Consider the following 13,796-nt stretch of genomic DNA (forward strand, 5'->3'; position numbering starts at 1 on the left):
TCCATGGCTTCGGACCGGGATCCTTGCATCCCGTCCTCTCGCTTCATCCCCGCTGTCGTCCACCTTGCCGGCGCCGCTCCTACGACCGTCTCGTCCATCGTGCCCTGCCGCCACCATCTACCCTCCTAGATCTGCTTCCACGCCACTGACAGCCATCGCTACCGTAGCACCGTCAAATTCTCAGCAGATGCATACACGACGCTGCACAAGAGGCGGTACTCTTTCGTATCTGCTCAACTTATTTATCGCAGCAAGAAAATAGATTGCCACTGCTTTACTCTGATTTCTTGTCCATCACTTACTTTTTAGTTGAAAGCAAACATTGGTTGCGAAGTTTCCTTTGTCCGGTTTGCACCTTCAGATCCGCCATGGCACGCTCAACACTATACTCCCAATGCTTATGGTTTCCCCTTTTATATTCCAGACTAGTTAAATGACAGTAGACTAAATTTCAAAATTGGGTCAGTCGATTTTTGAGAGCTCGCCGGAGTTCACTGGTGCGAAGGAAGGGGCTCGGGTGGGGACGGTGGTTGTGGGGGCAGTGGTGGGGCCTCGCCAAACGAAGAAAACTCGATGCGGGTGGGGGCGTGGGTGGGGGTGGCGGAGGAACACAGGCAATGGGGGCGGTTCAGGGGAGGGCGGGGGGTGGTCGGGGCCGGTGGTTCGGCCGGTGGCCCGTGCGGTGTTTTGTATGGGAAGAATCAGAGACGAGGAAGAAGAAGGGTTAGGAGACGTAGGATCTTCATCCAACCGCCTGAAATGGTCGACTGACCCAAATGACAAAAGTCACGCAACTTGCATGCAGACATGCCTTTATATTCAGTACCATCACCATAGCTGCTTAGCACTGCTCCTAAATCCATCAAGCTAAACAACGTGCCAGTCATAATGCCAAACTTTTTGCTCAAATACGAATTTGATATGATGCTGATATTACTAAAGCAGATAACGTTTAGTTTGTCAGCTAATGTTCCTACTTTACTTTCGAAAAGCACGTGCACCACATATAGAGAGACAGCAGGGAGTTGCATTCTTAATGCGCTCTGGTTCATCATGTGTGGGCACTGCGCAACGAACATTTTATTATACAAAATCTGCTTGCTCTTCTTTAGCATGTTCCTCTTCTGCTCTTCTTTAATAAGTACTCTCTCCGTTCCTAAATACAAGTCTTTGTATAGATTCCACCATGGACTACATATGGAGCAAAATGAGTGAATCTACACTCTAAAATGTATCTGTATACATCTGTATGTGATCCATAGTGGAAATCTCTACAAAGACTTATATTTTGGAACAGAGGGAGTATGATAGTAGTACAATATGTTCCTTGTAGTGAAGATGAGCAGGGACATTTGCGGTGTAGAGGTCTATACGGTCGGTTGTGATGGACACTTTGAACTCTTCGGGCCTCTTTGATTCGTAGGATTTTGTAAACATAGGAATAGGGATTGTAGTGACCTGCCCACTTGAATCCTATAAGATTAGCAAGGAAATGCGGGGAGTCGTGTCGCCTTTGAGAGTTACACTGATATTAACAGTACCGCACCTTCAGTTGAAGAGAGCTGGTATCCGAAGCCTTTCTATCCATACTGGCAATACTAGCACATATATTCCAGCAAGTTCCACTTTGCTGATTTTACTCCTGATGCTTAGGGTTTTCCCATTATATCTACACTACAATCTGCGTAGGTGCTTTGTGTCCTACTAGCAGATGTTCACCCTTTAAAGCTAAATAACACACCAATCATACGCCCTAAGGTTCTTCAAATATGAATGTGATATGATACTGACATTAGCTCCCAATTGAGTTTCCAAATGCATGTGGCCACATATAGAGAGACATCATGGAATTGCATTTCTTTGGGCGCTCTGATTCATCATGGGTGGGCAACCAACATTGTATAGAAAGAAGGGGAATCCCAATAATATGCTTCCACTTCTGTTCTTTAACATGTTCCTCTTCTGTTCTTCTTTAGTAAGCATAGTATGTTCCTTGTCAGGAAGGGGAGCAGGGACATCTGCAGTCGACAGCTCTATTGGGCCGGTTCTGCAAAATAATTTCGCACTTATAGTTGGTCTGCCATAATACCCCGGAAATGGTGAGAGCCGCGCGGTCTTTGATAGACTAAACTGATAGTAACAGCTGTGCGCCTTCAGATGAATAGAGTTGGCCTGTAGGTGATCGATACGCTGCATATCAGTAGCGGCAAAACCCTGTGTTTTCCAGCCAGTTCCGCTTTCCCTATTTATTTATGGTGGTTATGGTGTACCCCTCTTATCTACACTACGATCTGCCTACTGGCTCTGCGCTCTCGTTATCATGGTTTGGCAATAAAAATTCTATACGGTATACTATGAACCTATCATCTGCCAACTATCCTTACATCTGGGGCCCCCAATAGGGAGCCTATTTTTGTGTGTAGTTGTGCCAGATTATATTAATCTACTCACCATATTACAGCACACATGGGCTCTCTCATCAGAATCCAGTGATAGCACACAAGGGTTTACAGGGAGCCTCTATTATATTACAATATCATCTGCATTACAAAGATAATTTCACTACTATTTGTGTTTTCATGCTTTACAGATATTGTACATAATCACAATGAATATAAGAATGCGCACATCAGAAGAATATTGCAGAATAGTTCAATGGGTAACAAACTTGGCATCAGGGATTGAGGTCCATTGTGGATGCAATGAAACCCACATGCTCCTGACCTATAGATTCGTATTCAGAATATGATCCTAATGACTATTCTGAGCTCAAGGAGTCAAAGGCAGATGGCCTATCCTGTTCACACAATAAGGTGCATGTTCTAATTTGGCAAGGTTTTATTGGTTGCACATATCTTGCATAAGGTGTCTTGCATTTCTTTTGCTTCGTTGCACCGCCATCTGCTTAGTTTACTCATGATATATGTGAAGATGCCATGCCCATCCATTATCAACACCTATTCCATTTGTCGTCATACCATGTTTTTCCATTCAAATGCTGTCCTTGTGTTTCAGACATCCAAAAGGAAGAGGGTGATTGCAGAACCTGAAGGAGTACAAGCAAAGTCCTTGAAAAAGGTGGTGCTACCGGAGAAATCACATAGCACCCAACGTCTATTGGTGATAGAACCAGCGCCGCAAAACCTAGGATGTCGCAACTATGCTGGTCGCTGATTTGCTCTTGTGAGTACCTATTGTCCTATCGCTGTCCTTACATTCATACCTGGTGGATTATGTGACATCATTGTGCATTGTAGCTTGCTTATCCACTGTTCTCTCCAAATTATCGGATCTATAATAATGCTTAAATTAATGTAGAATAAACCCAATGCTTATGAAGAAATTTAGTTCTGCATTGTTCTTGTAAGTATCTGCTGTCCTTCATCACTGTACCTATATTTGTCAGCTAGTTCTTCATGTACACTTGCAGCTTATTTTCCCTTGTCCTCCATTTTTATACACATCAGATCTACATTTACTCTTGCCAAAATATTGAATAAAACCAATGTTACTGAAGAAGTTTAGCTCCGCATTGCTCTTGTTAGTGCCTTCTGCCTGTATGCTGTATTTACATTTCTACTCTGCATCTTAAGTTAAATAATCGCCATTTGTTCCTATTCACATCTATATTTACTCTTAACAAAATTTAGAATAAAGGCAATACTCTTGAAGAAGAGTGTGCGGTAAACTTCTTGAATTGCCCCCCCATCAATATGGACAAGGCCTTTATAGAGCCTCTCTTCAGTACTAATGTAAGTTTGTCCTCCTCGAGCCTTCAAACTTTGTTGTGTATATTTGGATAGCTATGAGTGCAAATGATGTTTATTTTTTCGTCTGTATCAAATTTCTTGTTCAAAGTTTATAAAGTAGAAGAAAATAAACATAATGTTGTCCTTCTCAATTTCAGTCTTTAGTTGTACAATCTAGTTCCTTATTCGTACCATGTGAATTAAACTAAGCATAGCAAGTTATCTTCTTTAGCACTATGTGTATGCTGGTGTTCTTGATCTGTAATCTAGTGGTGTGGTGAGACTACCAACAACAACACAATGTCATATCCTGCTATGTCTCAACTATGAACAATGCCATATTATATTAATGTTATTTAAATCATGTCTCTTTATTTACCAATCTAAAATGGTATAAATTGACAGTACACTCACCATTCATGCTTATACGTTGTTTAGAACTACATCTATGATTGTGTTCTTGATCTGTAATGCAGTGGTCTGGTGAAGCTGGCCGCTCCTGCACAATGCCATTTCCTGTCGTCTTAACTATGAACAATGCCTATTATGTTAATGCTATTTTAAATCGTGTCTCTTTATTTCTGACAAAGAAATGAGACGAATTGACAGCGTTGATGCTTATACGTGCAAAACATGTTATCTACCTACTTGTTTCTCTTTCATGGTGAAAACACTGCTGCTAGGAAGAACTGCCACAATGATAGTGAGACGAACCCATTGTTTGTCCCTCTAACACATATTTCAGAGAAGGCAACACATATTGAGGGTAGTGCTACAACCACGAAGTCACATCTTGATGTAGTGTCAAACTTACTCAGTGACACAAGCTCGATGAAGTCGCCGCCTAAATCTGTTCGACTTCTTCAATCTGAAATTCAAGTAGAAATACATGCTTCCACTCAAATCCGACAGGAACTCCAATCTCTATGCAAGATTAACCATAAGTACAGGACGTTTATTGATGCTATGCAGCTTAAGTTGGTGGATATGAGCGCCAAAGAAGCGCAGTCTCATCAGGTTGCTAAGTTGCTTGCGCTGCAGCTCCTGGGCCGGGCTAACCTTTCTTGAACTGTGTTGAAGTGTTGTCGGTTCTGTCTATTATTTTGTCCGCCTGTTAACTTCCACTGGTGGCGACCTGCCCAGTTTATGTAATCTGCTGTCTAGTTGCCCTTTATTATCACTGGCGGCGAACTTTGATGCCGAGGGAATGTAATATGCTGTAATTTCTTTGTTGTATAGTCACGATGTTCTTGGGGCTTGGCTGGCCCAATTTCATGACGGGCGGGAAGCAGGCCGGAAGTATAACGGGCCTAAATTAGGCCCAACACTCTCAAGGGCCTTTAACGGGCCTATAGGCAGTTTGGGCTAGAATGTATCCACGAAGACTACGGGTCATTAAGAGGCCGAAAGTAACTACAGACCATAATTAGGCCCAGGTGCAACTCGGGCCTTTACATGGCCGAAAGTGAAACCGGTTCTAAAGAGGCCCATATATAGACAGGGCCGCTGACAAGCCGAAACTAGTATCGGGCCGACCTGTTAAACGGGCCATGAAGAGGCCGAAGAGCAAATCAGGCCGCCAATGGGCCCAATGGCATAGTAGCTGTTAAAAGGGTCGTATCTGTTATGGGCCGTAATTTGGCCCAAGAAATAAAAGTCAGTTAACAGGCCATATCAGGTGTGGACCGTAATTTGGCCCAAACTATAGCAGGTTGTTAACGGGCCGGATCTGACATGGGCCGTAAACTGGGCCCAGAATATTGCAGCCATTTAACGGCCCGTATCTGATGTGGGCTATAATTTAGTCCAGAAAATGTTAGGCTATTAACGGGCCGGCCCATTAGATCTGACGAAATCTTGTGGGTCTGTTCCTGGGCTGGCTTTTAGACCTATATGGGCCTCTATTGGGTTGTCCCATGTGTCAACATTTCATTGGCAATTCTTGTCAAATGGACGGTTGACATCTATCCCAACGCTGAGCCGACACGTGGTTCGTCGACGAATGAGAATGTTACACATGGAAAATCGCCATTGGTCCGGGCTGTTAACGGGTTATCGGATCCAAACCGGAACCCGATAGCTTAACGGCGACCCGTTACGGTGGATGCCACGTGTCGGTCACCCTTGATGAAAGCACTTCTATGACCCACGATTTATCGTCATGGAAGTGGACACTTCCGTGATGATTATTTTGGTAATGTCATGGAACACTTCTACGATAGCACAGGTATGACTATCTTGATCCTGTCATAAAATCATCATGGATGTACATGCATGACAGAAAACGTGACCTACTGTGACAAACACGTATCATCACGAAAGTGTATTTTTTTGTAGTGTCTCCATGTTTTTTTGCAAATAAAACATTCAGGCCTCGTGTGTGCCGCTGCATCTTGGATACAACGGCTCCTAGTTGATCATATTAGGTGCTCCCCGTAGCTTAATTAGCCGCTACGGTGATACCAACATCTAGGTCGTATGATTTGTGATCAGATACCACATGTGTAGTACTTGTACTTTCTGAGCAATTCCCAAACTCTCTCAGACGTATATTGCGAAAACATTCAAGCCTCCTACTGTGAGCCGTTAGATCTCTGGGAACTCGTATCACCATAGAATCTATGGTGCGGAAGCACCTCATATTCTCCCGTGCGAGAAAACATCAGGTGCTCTCGTAGCTTGGATGCTATGGTGATACGAGCTTCGAGGTCATTCGATCTGAGATCCAATGGCGTCTGAGCAGTCTTTATGCTTGTAAGCAGTGGCCGAACTCTTTGGGGGCTTTTCTGCAAAAAAACATTCAAACCACCAAGGAGTTGTTGGATCACAGATCCAACGGCTCCGAAGAGCTTGTATCACCAAAGCATCTAAGGTGTGGTAGCACATGATATTCTTACATACAGGAGAATATGAGGTCCTCCTTCATCTTAGATGCTATGGTGATACGAGCTTCGAGGTCATTGGATATGGGAGCCAAGGGCATCTGAGTAGTTTTTGTACAAATTGTGTGCAATTCTCAAACTAATTAAGGTTTCCTATAAAAATATTAAGACATCATGTGAGCTACTATATCTCAGATCTAGAAGCTCCAAGCAACTCATATCAGCATATAGCATCTAAGGTGTGGGGGCACATGATATTCTTCCGGGGAGGGGGGGTGCACAACCAATCGGTGTTTGGGAGGGTGGGGACAAATATAATGTTCAAAAAATATAATCTAAACAATCCTAAATAGAGCTTCACAATTTTATCTAAGGTCGAGGGGTTAACCCCCGACAATCTACATAGCTCCGTCTAAACACAACATTTGCATGTATGTAGTACTAGACTTAATATTCATGTTTCATTTTCCTGTTCATTTTAAACATTGAATTGAGGACCATGCATGTCTTACATTTTACCCCCTTCATTCTTAAATATTAGTCTTTTAGAGATTTCAAATGGACTGCCACATACGGATGTATATAGACATATTTTAGATTGTAGATTCACTCATTTTGCTCCGTATGTAGTCACTTGTTGAAATCTCTAAAAAATAAATATTTAGGAACAGAGGGAGTAGTTTTGAATTTGTGCCATACATGCATGGTTTGGAAAAATAGATGCACTATACTTACTGGATTGTTGTTGTATTCGTGTGTGTGTGTGTGTAGTCATATGCTTGATACATACAAAGTTTTCTCACCACCATACCTTTCATCTTTTAAATTTGAATTTGCAATGAAAAACTTACTAGGTATACAATGAAATGTGAAATCCAGTTGAGATCACTATATCACAAACTCACTCTAATTCAAGAACTCGTCATAAATCAATTACCACGTTGAGATTACTATTTGCAAGGAAAATACGGGCATTGTAATACATATAGATTCGTTTGGCAATTTAAAAGATTCCTTTCGTATTCTCAAATGGTATCACCCAACGGCGTACCAGCCAGACCCGGGCTCGTGTTGATCCTAAAAAAATGGGCTCGTGTCCTTCTGGTGGCGTGCGTGATACGCACATTAGCCAACCCCAATCAGTCGAGCCTCCGTGTTTCGAGTTGAAATATCTGGCGGCTAGAAATCCAGCCCTAGGAAATTCCCCTCATGTCCTCGGTCCATAATGACTACCGATGAACAATGGAGGGATGCTTTAGTAACTAGACAACGTTACCTACCATGCCGAGCACGGCTCAATTCCCTCGATCGCCGCTACCCAAGGTCACCCGTCAACTCCATTGCCGTACTAATAGGAGTACTACACCAGGATGAGCACGAAACCGAGCCCCGTTTGTTCGTGCCTAGTACTTGAGTTAATATATCAGGCAATGCACTGGTACGGAGGGATTATCCTTTTACTCTGCATATATAACTTGTCTGAAGCCTAACTAAGCAAAATGTTTGACCAAATCCTTTCTTAAGAAATATTAACATCTACAACAGTAAAGATGTATCGCTTGAAAATTTATTGCATGATGCAAGTTATGATATTGTTTCGAATCTTGGATTTTAAATTTCAGAAAATCCAAAAGTGACCCGAAATTCATGAAACTGAGAATGGTCTCGTGATATGGCACAAATATGTTGTCGTAATTTTTTTTGTTCAATTTGAGACAAGCTACTTATGAGAACTTGCACAAATGAAGAGCCAAGGTATTTTGGAACAAAGACCTGTCACATTAAGGCAAACGCTTTCACTATTCAAACCGTGGGCGTTTACATGCCGCCACGAGTCCCGCTTCTCATCGGCAGGTGCCGTCCGAGCAAGCGTGTGAGTCAACGCGTGGTGTGCGAGAAGACCGCTGCGTCGGCTGACCAGGAGGTGTGCGAGCAGGCTGCTGCGCAGGTTCACTAGGAGGCGAGCCCTTTACCAGGCTCCGCCGCCCACCTTCGTCCCAACTGCCCCCACTTTTAATGGCGCCGGTGCTGCAGTTTAAAATCACCCCCGCACTACTCAGTATCGCAACAATCTTCTCTCTTCCTCTCCGATTCTCCTGTCGTCTACCTCCAACCATCCTGACCTAACCGTACGCCATGCCGCATCACGATGGTCAGCCCTTAGTCTTCCAGTTTCCTGAGGAAGACACCCAGCCATAGTCTCAAGAACATAAGGCGCTTTGGGACGAGCTTGAACTGGCCTTGCGGGAAGACGTCGTGCCTGGCCCCGCTCCCGTTCCAGCTCCCGTCACCCCGACTACGCCAGTGCCCATCCCCGTGGCATTGATGGGCTGGGAGCCGCACATTATCGCCGAGTTTGATGCCAAGGGGTTCCACGAGGTCCCCGCCGACTTTCACGCGCCCATGCACCTGCCAGCGCATGCGCCTGCGCCTGCACTAATGCGCGCGCTCGTGCACACGAATGTCTCCGCCGGGCCGTTGCCAGCGCTTGTCCCCGCGCGGGTGCCAGTGCCCCCTCGGCGGCATGGATGGCCGCCGTCAACCGCTTCCTTGCACCAACACCGGTCGCCTCCTCCCACCAGTTGACTCGCTCCTGGAGACCGAAGTCTAGAACATTCTGGCCTTCCTTGAAGCTAGAGCCAACGTCCAGCAGTACGCCAACAATGGCGCAAGACGCCGCCGTTGCCGTCGGTCAGTGGCCCGACGACACACAGAGCACGGCAGAGAAGGCGCTTCCCACCGCAAGACGCCACCGCCACCGCCGCATAATCTAAATTTGCCACGGAAAACATTCAGATTTCCATGCTTAAAATCCGAACGTTTATCATTTCCGTTTATTTTAGATCGATCGTCGTATGAATGTAAATCGGAGTCAGACTGTATGAAATCTATTGTTTGATCAATTGAATGTTCTGCTAGAGCCGTATCAAATAAAATATAAAAGATCGGCAAGCGACATGTATTCCTTCTCATCACAAATATTTCATATTAAATACCACGTCAATTCAAAATATTTTCTTAGGGAAGTCAATTCAAATACTTGTAGGGCGCAACCAGTCCCCTTGTTCGAGCACTAGGCGATACATCTATTTATCAACGCATTTAATTATTACGGAGTAGTAGATAAATAGTACTAGATAACTTGTCCGTCACGGTCACTTTTGTTCCTAAACTTGTTACATGTATAATCTATATCTATACCATCTATACCAAAGGGGCAGATCCAATTCATCTCGGCCATCAAATCATGTCAATCCAACGACCTAGACTGCTTCAATGTCGAGCGCTCAACACGTTTAACGTGCAGTTAATTTCATGCCAAAAATAGTGCTAATCACATAATAACATGCAAATAATATCCTACTTAATATCCACATGCACTTAATATACTTCCAAATTAATGTGCATTGCACATACACATTGACTAGTACTACTAGTACGTGAAACTGGTTCCGTAACTTGTGAATGTGTCCAGATATGGTCCAGATATGGTCAACGGCTACATCGCCCGCGAGTTCTTCGTGTTTGGCCATGCGTCTAAATGTAGAAGGGGAGGAGAGAAAGAAGGCATGGAACTCACCAGTAAGTAAAGGCGAATAGATCGTGCTAACAAGCCAGTCCCACTAATGTACTAAAAATAATATTAAAACATGTTATCCATTAAATAGGTTTTTTTACTAGAAGATTCATTAAATAGGTTGTGGTAATATAAAAACATTATATCAACAAAGGGGGGTACAGCAAACGTTGATGTACTATGTTGCCTATTGAAGTGCGGCTTGAAGGCCCTGGTCGCATGTTCGATCCTCATCCTTTTTAATTTTTAATTTATGGGCTTTTATCAGTTTTGCCATCGGTTGTACTACACTACTCAGTTCTGCCACTAAAAATTTTCACTGCTAAAAAACACCACTGTTCCGTTAGACGCGTGCTAAAAAAAGCAATTTTTTCACCGTTACCGTCAGGTCAACGGACGTTGACCATGTTATATGACTATAATGCCCCTGGTCTCATTTGCAAGATCTCTCTCCATGGTGTGGGCCCAACTTGTCAAGGAGTAGGAAAAGAAATTACTAGGAAAAAGAGCACAGCAAGGTGGATCTAACCAGAGACCTGAGTGTGGTGAGCGGGCAAGCTAACCATCGCATCCAATTGAAGCATTTGTTTGAGGAATAGATGTACTTGACCTTATCCAATATCTAACCTGCTCGTATTTGTTTCCCTAGCCGGAAGCACAATCCCTAACCGCCGCTCGTCGATCCTCAACTGCAACCGCTGGTTGCCAGGCTTCCCGCCCAGCTCCGGCGCGCTTCCACTCACTGCAGCCGCCGCACTGCCCGCCCAGCTTCGGCGCTGCCTCCCGCCCAGCACCTCCACTTGAGGCAGGCAGCTCCGGCGCTTCTCCCGCCTGACTTCGCAGCTCCTCCCGAGTCTAGCTCCGCCACCTCCCGTGATGCCTTGAAGTGATTTGTTCCATGGCAATGGCGAGGACAACAGTCCTGAATCGGAGAGGTGCATTAGCCTCTAAAATTCCGACAGGGTGAGTGTGCTAATTCTTAGTGTGGTGCGGGTTCCTCATAGTAGCTTGTAGAGATGGAATTTCTGGTGTAGAATTTGTAGTAGCTGATTGGTGCCTTAGTGATACTCGCGTGCAACTTGGTACACGTGTTCTGATGGTCAGGATGGATACGGAATTACAGATACTAGAAGTAAAAAAGGTTGCACATGTGAAGTTTGTAAACCTTGCCGCGTTTGTGTTGTTCTCAGAAAAATGGGCAGGCACCGGGCTGAAATTTTCCGAGAAATTTAGAAAGTATAGTTTGAATATTATTTACCTAAAGCGTATATGATATATATTTCCTTCTATATCAAAACTTTCGCTTAGCTCAGCTGGTTAGCACGCGCGCCTGTCCAGGTTGTGGTTTTGGGTTCGAAACCCCCTGGTTCCAATTTTCGTCTTCTCTTTTCATGCTCGCCTTACAGGTGGGCCCACAGTTCAAACAAACAGAGCTTCGTTGACAAACGGGGTAGGGGTATTTTCGTCATCTACCTTCGGTCAATGTCCTTTAACATGACGCTAACGGTGAAAATGGTTTTTTTGTGCACGCGTCTAACGGAACAGTGGCATTTTTTAGCGGTGATACTTTTTAGTGGCAAAACTGAGTAGTGTAGTACAACCGATGGCAAAACTGATAAAAACCCAATTTATATATGGCTCCAAATTCGTTCCATGACAGGTGGGGCCCTTGATGTGTGGTTCGTAGCACTTTAAATTGTGGGTCAAAATTTGTTCCATTACAGGTGGACTATCGGTGTGTAGTTTTGTAGCTTATTTGTAATAATTAAAGAGAACAACAGAGTTTTTTTACAAAAATACCATGGTGCGACGTTGAAGGTGAGAAATGACATGCGAGACAGCGATGACCGAGCCAGAGGGAAATCAATTGGGGGAGGTGCGGGGGTTGCAACGGTGTTTGGAGTAGTTGTGGGCCGAATGCTACGAAAATATAATCTAAACCCACAGGAATAAATACCTTCACAAATTAAACCAAGGTTGGAGTCCCCCTCGCAATGTAAATAGCTCCGGCTCTGCGAGGGATGGAGTGGTAGCTTCAATGTGTGGAAGATACCGCGTGAGAAAGCGAGGTCAATCGAGACACGGATAGATAAAGAGACAAAGTGAGTGTGGTCCGGCATTCGTTGAAAAGATATATATGCTCTAGAGAGATATTGTCCGATTGAGCTTTTGGGAAGGGTGAGGGATGTAAGATAGAGCTTGAGAGATGGTCCAGTCACGGACATGTAGATATATTTTGTGCGTGGGGGGAAGAAAGGTCAATCGATTACATATATAAAGGGAGAGAGATTGAGCGAGTGTGGGTCGTCATGCGATCGAAAGAGTGTGATGGGTTGGAGAGAGTGACCTAGATAGACAATGTGCGTGAGAGAGTATACAATATGAATATGTGAAATTGGGCTCAAACATGGAGATATATCGTTTATGTCCGAGAAAGAGCGAGGTCAATCGAGACATACAAAGAGAGAGAGAGAGAGAGAGAGAGAGAGAGAGAGAGAGATTGAGCGAGCGTGGCCCGCCATGAGGTCAAAAGAGTGGGCGGCTTGGATGGACTGACCTAGATAAACAATCTGCGTGAGAGAGTATAGTGTGTGTCGATCGAGGCCCGAACAGGGAGATATATCATTTGTGTGTGAAAGAAAGCGAGATTAATCGAGACTTAGATAAAGAGAGCGAGATTGAGCGATTGTGGCCCACCATGTGGAAGAAAGAGTGAGACAGTCTCGAGAGAGTGACCTAGATAGACAACGTGCGTGCGTGCGCACGAGAGGTGGGGTCTAGATAGGCAATGCATGTATCTACCGAGAGAGGGTGGGAGAGAGAGAGAGAGAGAGAGAGAGAGAGAGTTTGGCATGGAGTGCAATGGCGGGTGTGAGAGGTAGATACATTTGGTAACAGAGTGGAAAAAGGGGGTTGTGTGGTTGAGAGAGTTAGAGATCAAAACATGGAGAAAAAGAATGAACGTGTGTCAGAAACCGATAGCTTCCTAATGTGGTTAGGAGAGGAAGATTGATCAATACAGGAAGTATGTAGCGTGTGTGCCGATGGGGGTGTGGCTAAAAACAACATTTGAATGTGGATAGTACGAGACTTAATATCGATGTTTCAATTTAGTGTACATTGTAAGATTTGAATTGAGGACCATGGATATGGCTTCCGTAATTATTTGGAATTCGTGCCATACTAGGTTTGGAAAAGTTGACATTGACTCGATTGTTGTGCTATTTTGTAGGTCATATGTTTGAATCCATCCAAAGTTTCTCACTACCATGGTGTTCATCATATACATATGAATTTGTATTAAAAAAGCAGCGTGGATACCACGAAATCCACGTTAGAATTGGAGATTGCTATGTGACACACACTATAATTCAAATAACTCCTCATTAATTAATTTCTAGTATCTCGTTTCGAATGACTAATTATTTGCAAGGAAAACACGGGCATGGTAATACATTCAGATTCGTTTGCAAATGAAAGAAGATTCGTTTGCATTCTCAAATGTAGGCGCACCAGGCAGACCAGGGTCGTGTCGTGGTGGCCGCGTGTGTCGTACGAACGCTAGCACCCAGCAACCCACCCCCTCCC

The sequence above is a fragment of the Triticum aestivum genome, chromosome 6D (genome assembly GCF_018294505.1).
Source record: "Triticum aestivum cultivar Chinese Spring chromosome 6D, IWGSC CS RefSeq v2.1, whole genome shotgun sequence".
In the NCBI taxonomy this organism is placed as follows: domain Eukaryota; kingdom Viridiplantae; phylum Streptophyta; class Magnoliopsida; order Poales; family Poaceae; genus Triticum; species Triticum aestivum.